The sequence below is a fragment of the Quercus robur genome, chromosome 5, assembly GCF_932294415.1.
Source record: "Quercus robur chromosome 5, dhQueRobu3.1, whole genome shotgun sequence".
NCBI classification, from domain to species: domain Eukaryota; kingdom Viridiplantae; phylum Streptophyta; class Magnoliopsida; order Fagales; family Fagaceae; genus Quercus; species Quercus robur.
The window spans coordinates 12631208-12640953 of NC_065538.1; positions in this window are offsets into that span (position 1 = coordinate 12631208).

The window sequence follows — 9746 nt, forward strand, 5'->3', positions numbered from 1 at the left end:
TTTTGATTCCTGCATGGAGCTTTTGATAAGGAATAGTGGGCATGGATAATGATTTGTGTTCATGGGTCCCAATAGCCGATTGCAATTTTTAGAACAACTAGTGGGGTACTCTAATTAAATTAGCAATACAAATCTTCGATTAGATGTTCCTTCTAAAAAGAAGTCTATGAATTTGTCGGTGAAACTTCATAAATGGGGCAAATAAATATAGAACCATTTATTGACTCATTGACCCTCCATTCTTTTTTCTTTTCCTTTTTTTTCTTTTTTGAAGAACTTTGTTTGTAACAAAGTCCAAAATTAAATCATAAACATTGACCCTCCATTCTAGAAGTACAATGGGTAGCTCATGTACATTCTACTTTCAAATCATTCAAAACAGAGAGTAAATGATGTTATATTTATGGGTTTAGGACTGTAAATAAATCGAGTTTTATATAAATGATTTGTACTTGATCTGGGTAAAAAAAACTTGTTTAGTTTTGTTTACTTGGCAAATGGGTTGAGCTCAAATCCAAGTTTAGACTTGACATTAAACAAGTCATGATCAAATGTAATAATATGTTTATGAACAAAGTTCAAATTCCTACTCCCTCTTTATAGTTTTTGACTTGGTTTATTTATAGCCCTTTTATGGTTTATCAATATAGCATAAAAGTTATAAGCGTATAATTATTAATCCAATTTAAAAGTTATTAGGCAATAAAAGTTTTTCTACTAATTGCAATTTTCACCTTGATATCTCATTGCTAATAATTAATCTTTGCGTTAATCATACTTCATCTCTAGTGTTTCTAACTTCTAGTCATTACTAAAAAGCATTTTGACCATTCAATTTCAAAAGATAAAATCATTTTGAATTGAAACTTTACTTATCATAAAGAAAACTGTCAATTTCAACCAAGAAATGAAGCACAAAGTGGTTTAATACCTACTGCAATTTAAAACAACGAATATACGGTGGCAAACCTATAATGTTAGCAATAGAGATCGCACATATTACTATTTGGTTGGTTAGTTTGAGTAATGTTGTTTGAATATTTTTGATATACGTGCGGGTAAAAAAGTGTGTTGAAAGGTGTGAAAGATTGTTTAAAATGTGAAAATGTTGGTTAGAATTAACCAACCAAACAGGTCTGACTTGCATATAAATCAACTCATTACTATTAGGGAAATGCCAACGAGTACCCTAAGGGTACTGGTTAATAATCCATATAAAGAAAATTTTTATGGAAAATGAAAAAAAAAATTAATATTTTGACAGCTTTTTTCATTTCCCATAAAAGTGAAAGTGGATTATTAATGAGTGCCCTAAAGGCACTCGTTAGCAAAACCCTTACTATTATTGTTGTGATCATCACCAGCATTATTCATTACCCTCACCAATCTTTATGTTAAAAAAGTCATCATTAACCAATAACCATGGATCTCATGTCTTCTTGGTAATATTATCATCCTTATTAACATTAACATTAACATCCCTATAATAAACATTTGGCTCATCTTAGTGGCGACTTTAGGAATTTTTCTCAGAATATTTCTTAAGAAGCATAAATTATACAATTTAATAAAAAAAGAAATTCATATATTAACAACAACAACAATAAAAAAAAACACGTAAATACATAAAGTTTATAATTACCTTCTACGAGTTTTCATATTTTGAAATTATTGCATGATTGTCTCATTATTAATGCTACAAGCTACATCTCTTTCAATGTACACAACCAAGCAATCATTTATCCACTAAATGTAGAACAAATTATGGAGCAAAATTTAATTTTATTGGCATAAAAAAAAAATTTGAAGGTGTTTCAAATTTTTTTTGAAGGGTAGACAAATAAAATTTTTTAAATTATTATATATATAAAAAAAAAAATTCAGGTCAGGGTGGTCCTGGGCCCACCTTGGCCTTAAGGTGGCGCCGCCCCTGGCTCATCTTCCCAAAAGGACCATGTAAGTTACTTAAAAGGTATTTGCACTTAAAATGGAATATGTCCCTTCATCTGAGAGATCTTTAATTAGAATCAATCTATTAGGGAGTTCAATTTTAATTGAAATAGGAGAAGCTATCCCTATCGTGCATTATCATCATTTCATAATGAGTCCCATTAGCGAATATCCTTAGGACATTTGCTAATGTACCATTTAAAGAAGTATTTCCTAAACCAATACTTATCCCTTAACTTTTTCCTTTCATAATATGTTAATTACATAGATATCAACATGCCCCTTTAGAGTAAAATAAAATGCAATTATTGGTGTTAAAAATAAATTAAATATATGTCTGATAGTGAGATATATTGGTTGTAGAATTCTTAGTTGTGGAAACACAGTTTGGCTTGACTACTCATTTCTTCAACCAATACAAGAGAGTCCAAGTCTTCGAGACCTCTCTCTATCATGGCTTCCAAATTGATGATCTTGATTTTCACGAATCCTACCTAATTGCATTACTTTGTTGATAATATGTGCGTCTCTCACACTCTCACTGACTTACTTTTGGTCAGTATCGCGCACTTATAATAATTAATTAAATAGATTAATAGCCATTCAAAACAAGCTTAAAATTTGTCTATGGATTGGCTAAAGTTTTGCCAAAGTACCAAACTTTTTGTCTTAGATTTGTTTTCTTGGTTTACATCAAGAAAAGGAAAAGAAAAAAAGAGCTTCTTTTAATGGTGAAGTTTTGTCTACCAAAACATAATGTTTTTGGCGAATGAATCTATGAGATTAGGCACACAACAAGCACAACTTGTCTGCCTTAATATCTGCTATTGTGGATTTGCTACATCAAAAGCAGCCTATTCTTTTTATTTCCTCTTTTTCAGAAATTATTTGACCAATCCATTGACGATTTTAGATCTTTGTCAAAATACAATATTTTATATATATAGACACACACTATATATAAGAGGATTCATTTCTTTCAACTGGACTTGTATGTGGTTCAAAAATATCATCATTACTGAATGGTAACTTCATTTAGAAATAAAGTCACAAATGCCAAATAACAAATTTCATTTTGAATTCAAAAAAAGAATTCCTAAAATTTAGAATTTTTTATCCTTCACTTTCAAAAAAGAAATTACTGTTACTGCTTATCTCTAAAGTTTATTATTTTTATTTGTTTGAAAAATTTTAAAAATATATTTCTAAATTATAATATATGCAAATTATTAACATTTACCTAAAAAAATAGATGCGCTCACGCGCATGCTCAGAGGCTAGTGTGTGTTTCTGTGTGTGTATATATATATATAACAAAGGATACCTGGTACAATTAATTACCCCATTCTCACTTACAAAATATTTTTACCACTTTCACTTTTTAACTTTAACTTTTTTTATTCAATAGTTGAGATTGAAAGTCGCTTTTTTAAACTCTCAATCTCAACCATTAAGAGTTTTCTCAAAACAAAATCTCAACCATTGAGAGTTATTGCATTCGGCGCACTGCTAATCTCAATCCAAAAACTAAAAGTAAGAAACAAATGATAAGAAGAAAAAATATCTTTGCAGATGGGGGATTTAAATGTTAGGCATCTCCATTGAGCTTAACTACAAGACACTTGGCCCTGTGAATAAATATTTGGAAGCAACTCAAACACACCAATTCTCATAAGAACAAAATTTGGCAATAAACTTGGTTGTAACTTATGATTACAACTCTACTTAATATCTTTTTATTAAATGTGAATTTTGATAAATCTATCATTGAATTACATTTTCTTCTTCTATCCTCCAAGCTTGCAAAATTTCTAGAAGATCAAAGATCAATACCTATCTCATCAATCAAATATTTAAATTTCAAGTTTTTTTAGTCTAAAATTATGCATACATAAGAAGTTGATGGATTTAATAGTAAATAAGATCCGATTGACATAAAATTTAACATGTGTGTTTAAAACATACAATCCAATGATTAGATTTTCAAAATACGTAGCATGTTTATTTTTTTAGTAGAAATTGTAGCCTAAGCTACAATCAAGTTTGTAGCCACTTTGTCCTTCTAATTGGACAAAATCATAAATCATTTTCTTAAGTTTTTTTTTTTTTCCTAAAAGGTAAATACACCTTCATTATGTAGATATTAAAAAAAAATTAAAAGATTAAAGCATAATATACAACCTCTTTGCTTAAGTAAATTTGGATTTTGTTATTTAATGTTTGAAAATTTTTATTTTAGTCTCTATCGTTTAATATCATTTTTAATGGGTGTCCTTCTGTCAATCCCTATTAATGACACGGTTGTTCAATGTTAACTAAATTCAAAACAGCATAGTTTAAAAATAAATTTACATCATTTTAACCACACCGAGATTTCTTTTCATTTTTTGGCTTTTTTTGGAAAAAAAAAAAATTATAAGTTATACTACCCTCCCTTAAGGCTTGACAAAATTACAATCTCCCAAATGCTTAGTAAAAATGACACTCTTCTAAGATTCATATTAATTTATACATGCTACAGGGATCCCTGTAGCATGTATAAATTAATATGAATCTTTTTTTTTTTTAATGAAATATTCCATCCCTGTAGCATGTATAAATTAATATGAATCTTTTTTTTTTTTTAATGAAATATTCCATTAGTAAAAGGTAAACTATTACATTTATACAAACCTCAAGGGAGGTTGGTGTAATTTACCCAAAAACTTTTGTTCTTTTCCTTTTGAATTGTTTGTTTTTTTACTAGCTTTTTTCTATTTTTCCATTTCTCTCTTTGTTTGCCATCAGGCCCATCACCGAATCACCGATATCTTCTATTCTTCTCCAACCACAATCTCCAATCCCATATCCAAATTAAACCCATAGCCACCTAGGTAAAGATTTTTTCTATATTGGTTTAGAAGAATCTCCTCTAACTCATTACTTGGTAATTTATAAAATTATTCACATGTATTATTTAAACAAGTTATATAATTTATTAAATAGGTTATGTGACTAAAAATATACGTAGATGGTTTTATCAATCGTTATATAGTAGGTTGGAAGAATTTTTCTCCAACCTGATTTGAAAGTAAACTTTTTCCTTGCCACAATGAACCATCATTGGCCACCACTATCAATTAACCCATCTCACACCCAATTTTTTACTTCATACCAAATTTAACTTCACCTCCAAACTTTCTCACTTCTCCCAAGAAAACAAAAGAGAGAAAAATCAAATAAAAAACAATGAGGGAAAAAAACCAGCAGATCCTAGAGTTCACTGCTAACCTTTCTCACTTACTCAGTTTAATGTTAATGATACAACATAGGTAGCATAAAAATCAATCCCAAAACTTGGGCTGTGTTATCCATGTACTCAACAACTATGTCTCCCTCTCCACCAATGATCAATCCTATGTCCACCCAACCTATTTTTACTATTTTCGACTTTTTAGGGGCGGCAAATTTTGGTTTATGTTAACTCATTAAAACTTTCTTATTGCATTTGTTTTGTAATGCTCCTATATATTTCGTTTCGTTACAAAAGATAGCTATGTAGGCAAAATGAAACCTTTGCCTTAATAAATTTAAAATAATTTCAACCCAATACCTTTGAAAGGCCATAGTTTTATGCTTGCTTATGTATCTGAGATTTTATTTTTTAATTTATATAAAATTTTGAGATATATGAAGAAAAAAATACAAAAAATAAGATCAATAAGACTACAAGGAAATATGGGGAGAAATGTTAAAAATTAGAAAGGTAATAATTTGCCACTCATTTTATATTTTTGAAAAATGTTTTTATTCTACGTGACTATTTTGAGGTCTAATAGTCTATGTGATTGTAGATAGTGAAAGAAGTAAGCTCAAGTTTTTTTTTTTTTTTTTGATAAAAAAAAAAAGAAAAGAAAAGAAAAGGTAAGCTCACATTTTTGGAGAAATTACGAGATAAAGCAAGATGAAAAAAAAGAAAAAACGTAAAAATTAATATCTAAACTATAAACACAACTCTTGGTATTTTCAAGGGTTCAAATCCCCTCTCTGCTCCCTCTTATTATAAGTATTGAATTATATAAAATAAAAAAATAAAAAAATGTGACCAACCCAAAGAATATATATATATTCCCAACTTGCATGATGCAGGGTTTTAATATTTCCAAAAAAAAAAAAAATTGGTAAAAAAATTTAAAGGGAAAATGCTAAATTTAATACCAATTTTATTACATAAGTTTTACAAATCAGTGTACAATAAATATGATTAATACCACTTAAATAACTTAATAAATAAAATTATAAGTTTTAAAAATTGATCTACAATGAATATGATTAGTACCACTTCAATAATTTAATAATTAAATATTAGAATATTTTTTTTGGCAATTTTATAATGTTTGTGTTGTAGAATTTATAGTATATGTTTGGCTAGCTTATTTTTTGCCAACTTATTTTATTATTTAGCTTATTTTTGTTACTATTCATGGGTTCCACTGCACTTTTTGGTACTATTCATGAGTCTCATTATACTATTTCAACTAACATTTACTTTTATTTATAGTACTTTCAGCAGAAAGTTTTCATTTTCAGCAAAATAAGTAGATCCTAAACGAATCCATAATATTCGTAACATATTTTATTTAAAGAGTTGATTCTAGAAGAAAAAAAAATTCACAATCTTTTTCACAAATTTCTAAGGTGGCAAATTATATTTGGTGTGTAACATCATTTCTCGCTAATGCTATTTTTATTGTGCACTAATTATAACATATATTATATATATATATATAAAAAATGGTAAACTATATATTTGATCCCTAACCTTTACATCATTTATCAATTTGGTCCATAATCTTTCAAACATGTCAATTTGGTCTTTAACCTTATAGTATTAAGTAAAAAAGATCCCTACCATTAAGTGATGGATGAAAAATAATAACGTGGCTAACGGTCAAAATAAAATAATATTTTTATGGCACATGTATTGTCATGTCAACAAGCATTTTTTTTTTATTTAAAAAAAGGGTTAAGCTTAATTTTTTTGAATTGAAATTATCTTTTTCATCTATTTCCTTTTTCTTTGTTTTCTCGAGAACCAAATAGGGATTAAAAACCCAGAATTGAAAGCCCAACTTCGTTTTCTTCCCTTATTTTCCATGCAACCAAACAAGGAAAAACCAACTTTGAAGCTTAGGAAGCCTCTCTTTACATCCCCACTCCAGTGATAACTAAACCCTTTAAAAAATATTACTATTAAAACTAATTAAGGTGACCTTTTGGAAGAAGTAAAACCCAGATGATCTAACAAAGCAAGTCCAAATCTTCACAAAGAAGCAAATCTAGCTTCATCAAAACTACGACTAATAGTATCACAAAGAATCAATCCAAACTAAATCATATTAACACATTACTCCAAATCATTCTCTCTCCATATTTTTTTACCATTGCCAAATTGCATTCTTGATGAAATAACCAATGCTATCTTCCCAATTCAAATCCTTCGTCTTCTTTGTCAGTGACGGCAAGGCACATGTCATGGCAGATCGATCCACGATCCAAATCTGAAACCTCCTGTTGGACATTCCTACTCTCCTCCTCCACCACAGCCTCCAATGCATTCAGTGACTCGTCATTCTAATCTTTCATCTTCTTGCTCCTAAAGCTCATTCCTCTTCTCTTCCTCCTTCATATTCAAATATAAACAAGGTGGGTTGTGTTAGACGCGTCCTAAACTTCAAAGTTGTTTTTCATTTTTGATTGCTAGGAAAAAAAGAAGAAGGAAGTTGAACTTTCAATTTTGGGTTTTTAACCCCTGTTTGGTTCCCAAGAAAGCAAAGCAAAATGAAATGAATGAAAAAGATAATTTCAATCCTAAAAATTAGCCTAACTTTTTTTTTTTTTTTTTGTAAGTTTATGCTGACATGGCAATACATGTGGCATAAAAATATTATTTTATTTTAACCGTTAGCCAAGTTATTATTTTTCATCCATCACTTAACGGTAGGAACCTTTTTTACACAATACCAAAAGGTTAGAGACCAAATTGACACGTTTGAAAGGTCAGAGACTAAATTGACAAATAACATAAAGGTTAGGGACCAAATATGTAGTTTACCCTTAAAAAAAATTATAATTTTTTTGAATCATTAGACTAGGTGATATTTTAAAGCAATCACCTGCTTCAGTCTTCAGCAACCCAGCCAAATTCCAGCTCATCTCTAAACTTATCCTATTCTGCTTCAGCTAAAAGAAGCCCAGCCTTTTTAGCTAGCTAGGCTAAGACTTTCTGATTATTTGGATGGGCTTGCCACCATGAATTTTAAGCTTTTTGAAGACGACGTCTTTAATACAATAGCTTGGGCCTAAAGGGTACTCGTATTTTATGACAGTTGATTTTTTTTTTTAATACCAAATTTTGTTTGCATATTATTAGAGTATGATATGCCAAAAAAAAAAAAAAGAAAAAAAAGTTAATATGCAAACAAAATTTGGTATAAATATATATATATATATATATATATATATAATTCACAATAGTTGGGGAGATTGGAGTTTAGGTAAGACTTTTTATGGTTTATCTTTTCATGTTTCTTGCTTCACTTGTCTTGATGGATTTATTTATTTATTTTGGAAAATGACTTGTTTTTGGGAATTTGGTTGGGATTTGAAAATGAGTGAGAAAAAAATTTTGTTGTTTAACTTACAATAAATCATTAACATTTATAGCAATTTCAAATCTTTATATAAACAACTCCCATTCACAAACACATACTATATTTACCTAAAAAAAATGTCATTTAGGAGCCTCCAAAGAGAAAGCATAAAGATGGCATGAAAAGCAACAATGTGAGGAAAGAGTAGTAGAGAGGTGGATGAGGTCTAAGGGAAAATGAGGCAAATTAGGACTAAAGGAAAAAAAAAATGATAATATAAGGCTTTTTGCTTCTTTTTTTTTTTTTTTTTTTTTTTTTAAGAAGAAATAAAATTAGGCATTATTTATGGTTTTTTTTAGAGAGGTTTAACCTATGGCATCCGCTCCTAAACTAATGATAGCTCATTAGACGGGAATTAAACTTCAGATTTCTTATTCATCCGTAAAAAGTTTTACCAATTGAGTTAATTGGAACCCATAGACTTTTGCTAATTATAAGGGGCATTAAGAGTATTTGGGCCAAATCTTCATTAATTAGTAATAATTTTTCTCTAATTTTACTTAATTTTGATTTTTTTTTTTTAGGGAAGATGGAGATGTACATTTCATCTTATATAAACTCCCAAATAAGGATATAAAAGGAATATTATTTAAAATTTCTTTTCAATCCATCATATTCTTTTATCCTAAACGAAATGTTATTTTATTTTAGTTTATGGTTTTATTAACAAGAGAGTAATAAACAAAAAGATTTTTTTTTTTTTTTTTTTTTGAGGAAAACACAACAAAACAAAAAGATTTTTCATTACACTCATTCTATTATTTTCCTTTATTCTTTTTTAAAACAATATTTTCAATATATTAAGTCAATTTTACGAACTCAATAGTCTAGATGGGTCATAACCACAGTAATCTTTTGAGTCAAATGAATAGGTGGAAAAAGTCATTGCCTTAATAAGTAGTAATTTAACCTTAAGTACCAATGCAATCATTCTAAAACCAGAATGGACTAGTTTGGAGCCATCTCTTCCAACACACTACATGACAATTTATAAGATTATTCATATGTACTATTTAAACAACTTATAAGATTTATTAAAAAAGTTATATAACTAAAACTACACATAGATAGTCTCTTCAATCATCATATAATAGGTTGGAGGAA